Source organism: Babylonia areolata, chromosome 29 (genome assembly GCF_041734735.1).
Source record: "Babylonia areolata isolate BAREFJ2019XMU chromosome 29, ASM4173473v1, whole genome shotgun sequence".
In the NCBI taxonomy this organism is placed as follows: domain Eukaryota; kingdom Metazoa; phylum Mollusca; class Gastropoda; order Neogastropoda; family Buccinidae; genus Babylonia; species Babylonia areolata.
Genome location: NC_134904.1, coordinates 17,492,008 through 17,497,007, shown reverse-complemented (window position 1 = coordinate 17,497,007; position 5,000 = coordinate 17,492,008). Strand labels below are relative to the sequence as shown.

At 47.7% G+C, this 5,000-nt stretch overlaps 1 protein-coding gene across 2 annotated transcripts in view; it reads left to right on the top strand.

Moving 5' to 3' along the window:
- LOC143274775 (UPF0764 protein C16orf89 homolog) overlaps nt 1–5,000 on the top strand; it is a 46,576-nt gene that overhangs the window by 8,030 nt on the left and 33,546 nt on the right. The gene's annotated exons all lie outside the window — the stretch shown is intronic.

Sequence of the window (5,000 nt, the reverse complement as noted above, 5' to 3'; positions counted from 1 at the left end):
CCTCCCAGGTCAACATATGTGCAGACCTGCTAGTGCCTGAACCCCCTTCGTGTGTATATGCAAGCAGAAGATCAAATACGCACGTTAAAGATCCTGTAATCCATGTCAGCGTTCGGTGGGTTATGGAAACAAGAACATACCCAGCATGCACACCCCCGAAAACGGAGTATGGCTGTCTACATGGCGGGGTAAAAACGGTCATACACGTAAAAGCCCACTCGTGTGCATACGAGTGAACGCAGAAGAAGTCACTGACTAGGCGGGGGCTACGTTCCCCTTGGAAGAGGAAATCATTGTTTAGGTATTTAAAGGATAAAAACAAAACCAAAAAAACCACGATGTTTTATGTCTGCAAGAAACACACATAACGCAAGAAGTGAGTAAACAATGGGGGAAAAAGAATGGGGGTGCTGCCGGGAACGTTTGCTTGTAGTGACTTTACTGCACATAGCTCGGGTCAAATCATTTTGTTTAGGAAAAATTATGTTGAAAACTAATTCAGGCAGATGAGTTTCTTAACCATTCTACCCCGCCTACCTTCCTTCCCCCTTTCTAGTTTGGGCGCTTTGCCACACAGGCCACCGTCCTTCCTTCCTTCCTTCCTTCCGTCTGTGTCCATGTCTGTTTCTGACCCTGTCTGTATAACTGTCTGTCTCTGCTCTCTGTGCAACTCTGTGTGTGTGTGTGTGTGTGTGTGTGTGTGTGTGACTATCTGTTTCTGTCTGTCTGTCTGTCTGTGTGATCTGTCTGTGTGTCTCTGCCTGTCTGTGTAACTGTCTGTCTGTCTGTGTGACTATCTGTTTCTATCTGTCTATGCTGCCTGTGTAACCGTCTGTCTGTCTGTCTGTCTGTCTGTCTGTGTGACTATCTGTTTTTATCTGTCTGTATTTGTGACCATCTGTTTCTGTCTGTCTGTCTGTGTGACTATCTGTTTCTATATGTCTGTCTGTCTCTGCCTGTCTGTGTAACTGTCTGTCTGTGTGACTATCTGTTTCTATCTGTATGTGTGTCTGTCTCTGCTGTCTGTGTAACTGTCTGTCTGTCTGTGTGACTATCTGTTTCTATTTGTCTGACTGTCTGTCTCTGTCTGTGTAACTGTCTGTCTCTGTCTGTGTAACTGTCTGTCTGTTTGTCTGTCTGTATCTGTCTGTGTAGCTGTCTGTCTGTCTCTGTCTGTCTGTGTATCTGTCTGTCTGTCTCTTTCTCATCTCCAGCGCTGATTGCATCGGCTTGTGTTTGGTCTTCAAACAAACAAACAAACAAAAAATGCGCGAAGAAGCCCCCCCACCCCCCACGTTCACTCAGTAATTTAATCGACGTTCTGAGTCACACCCTGCGACGGCATTTTTTGTTTGTTTGTTTGATTGTTTTTGTTTGTTTTTGTTTTTTACTTTCCAATTGGACATGAGCGAACGCACAAGCAAACAGCTTTGTTTATAAGCATGCAAGCACACAGGAGCACGTGTAAACATTATCATTATCAGAGAGGTGTGAGGTAAACAAGCGAACTACACGGGTTGGGGCTTTCGATCCACAGTGTCAACATTAACACTAGTTGTTTTTTTTTTTTAGTGAACAATTGTTTTTAATCCTTCTTTTTGTTTTTCTGTCTCTCTCTCTGTGTCTCCGTGTCTCTGTCTCTCTGTCTCTCTTTCTCGCTCGTTCGTTCGTTCGTTCGCTCGCACACAATGTTATATTATCAAATATTATCTCGCCGTTCGTTCGTTCGTTCGCTCGCACACAATGTTATATTATCAAATATTATCACCTCCACTCACCCACTCTTTGTCATTGTGCTGTGTGGTCCGAGGCCGATATGCATTAAACGTTTCTGAGTTCTGAAGAGACGAAGAAGAAGGAGAAGGAAGAGGAGGAGGAGGAGGAGGAAGAGACGAAGAAGAAGGAGGAGAAGAAGGAGGAGGAGGAGGAGGAGGAAGAGGCGGAGGAGCAGCAGAAGAAGAAAGGAGGAGGAGAAAGAGGAGAAGGAAGAGGCGGAAGAGACGAAGAGACGAAGAAGAAGAGGAGTAGGAAAGAGGAGGAGGAAGAGACGAGACGAAGAGAGGAGGAAGAGGAGGAGGAGGGAAGAGACGAAGAAGAAGGAGGAGGAGGAGGAGGAGGAGGAAGAGACGAGAAGAAAGAGGAGGATGAGGAGGAGGAGGACAGAGACAAGAGAGGAGGAGGAGAGAGGAGGAGGAAGAGACGAGAAGAAAGAGGAGGATGAGGAGAGAAGAGGACGAAGAAGAAGGAGGAGGAGGAAGGGAGGAGGGGAAGAGACGAAGAACGAAAGAGGAGGGGAGGAGGAAGAGGACGAAGAAAGAAAGGAGGACGGAGGAAGAGGAGGAGGAGGAAGAGACGAAAGAAGAAAGAGGAGAGGAGAGAGAAGAGAGAGAGAGAACAGAGGAGAGAAGACGAAAAGAGAGGAGGAGGAGGAGGAGGAAGGGACGAGACGAAAGGAGGAGGAGGAGGAGGAGGAAGAGACGAAAGGACGGAAAGAGGAGGAGTGAGGAAGAGACGAGAAGAAAAAGGAGGAAGAGGAGGAGGAGGAAGAGACGAAGAAGAAAAGGAGGAAGAGGAGGAGGAGGAAGAGACGAAGAAGAAAGAGGAGGAGGAGGAGGAGGAAGAGACGAAGACGAAAGAGGAGGAGGAGGAGGAAGAGACGAAGAAGAAAAAGGAGGAAGAGGAGGAGGAGGAAGAGATGAAGAAGAAGGAGGAGGAGGAAGAGGAGGAGGAGGAAGAGACGAAGAAGAAGGAGGAGGAAGAGGAGGAGGAGGAAGAGACGAAGAAGAAAGAGGAGGAGGAGGAGGACGAGGAGGAGAAGAAGAAAGAGGAGGAGAAGAAGAAAAGAGGAGGAGGAGGAGGAGGAAGAGACGAAGAAGAAGGAGGAGGAGGAGGAGGAAGAGACGAAGAAGAAGGAGGAGGAGGAAGAGACGAAGAAGAAAGAGGAGGAGGAGGAGGAAGAGACGAAGAAGAAGGAGGAGGAAGAGGAGGAGGAGGAAGAGACGAAGAAGCAAGAGGAGAAGAAGAAGGAGGAGGAATAGGAGGAGGAGGAGGAAGAGACGAAGAAGAAGGAGGAGGAAGAGGAGGAGGAGGAGGAGGAAGAGACGAAGAAGAAAGAGGAGGAGGAGGAGGAAGAGACGAAGAAGAAAGAGGAGGAGGAGGAGGAAGAGACGAAGAAGAAGGAGGAGGAGGAAGAGGAGGAGGAGGAAGAGACGAAGAAGAAGGAGGAGGAGGAAGAGGAGGAGGAGGAAGAGACGAAGAAGAAAGAGGAGGAGGAGGAGGAAGAGACGAAGAAGAAGGAGGAGGAGGAAGAGGAGGAGGAGGAGGAAGAGACGAAGAAGCAGGAGGAGAAGAAGAAGGACGAGGAATAGGAGGAGGAGGAGGAAGAGACGAAGAAGAAGGAGGAGGAAGAGAAGGAGGAGGAGGAAGAGACGAAGAAGAAGGGGGAGAAGGAGGAAGAGGAGGAAGAGGCGGAGGAGCAGCAGAAGAAGGAGGAGGAGAAGAAGTAGGAAGAGGGGGACGAGAAGGAGAAGAAGAAGAAGGAGGAGGAGGAGAAGAAGAAGAAGAAGAAGAAGAAGAAGAAGTTTCGAACTGCTTAGTGATTCAAATTAATGTGCATGATTTTAAACAGTTTCTTGGCTGTCTTTTCAAAGAGGGCGGGAGAGAGAGAAGAGGGGAGAGAGAGAGGGAAGGGAGGGCAGAGAGGAGAGAGTGAGTGGGCGGATTCAGCTAATCACTAATGAACAGAAGATTGATGGACATAAGAGTATACGTATGAGTGATGAATTTGTTTGTGTATTGTGTGTGCGTAGCGGTGTGTGTGTGTGTGTGTGTGTGTGTGTGTGTGTGTGTGTGTGTGTGTGTGTGTGTGTCTGTCTGTCTGTCTGTCTGTTTGTGTGTGTGTCTTTGTGTGTGTGTGTGTGTGTGTGTGTGTGTGTGTGTGTGTGTGTGTGTGTCTGTCTGTCTGTCTGTTTGTGTGTGTGTGTGTGTGTGTGTCTTTGTGTGTGTGTGTGTGTGTGTGTGTGTGTGTGTGTGTGTGTGTGTGTAAGTGTGTGTGTGTGTGTGTGTGTGTGTATGTGTGTGTGTGTGTGTGTGTGTGTGTGTGTGTGTGTGAGTGTGTGTATGTGTGTGTGTTGGGAGGGCCGAGGGCGAGGGGGGCGGGGATTGGGGGATGGAGGTGGGGTGGGGCTGGAGGTATGGGTAAATGCGGGTCGACAACAGTGATTTAAACAATTCCCGCCTCATACACAATACTGAAAATCAAGGGGTCCTCTTCCAGTGTGGTACACAATGTATTTTTGAAGAATTGTTTTTTTAAAACAATAAATAAATTTTAAAAAAAACCACCACAACCTTGAAGCCTTCTTGTCGGGGTTTTATTTGCAAAATTAGAATCGCGTTTTTTGTTTGTTTTTGTTGTTGTTGTTGTTGTATTGTTTTCGTGTGTCTGTACTAATGAAGCTGAGGTCGTAGGCTAAATGTGATCCCGACTATCGCTGAATATCAAATAGCAATAATTGTGAATGGGAGTGGGTGGACTTGTAGACTTCCTTATTGGTAATCATATTTCTAGACGTAGCGCGCGATCTCTTCGTATCGCCGGACACACGAACGGCTGAGACCAAGAGAGGATGGGGTTTTCCCCCTGCTGAGTAAACGTATTTTCTACTTTCTATATATGTCACGTCTACGTTTCGTTCTGCAAATTGCAGGGGGCTACGGAGCCGCTTTCGTGTCCACCGACGATGTCCACTGATGATGATGATGATGATGATGATGATGGCACAACGCATCATCAACCTCGATTCCTAATGAGACAACCATGAGTCATGTACACACACACACACACACACACACACACACACACACACACACACACACACACACATGCACACACACACACACACACACAGAGGTACGCACACAAACACACTGACGCATGTACACACACACACACGCAGGTACGCTCACAAACACTGACGCATGTACACACATACGCACAC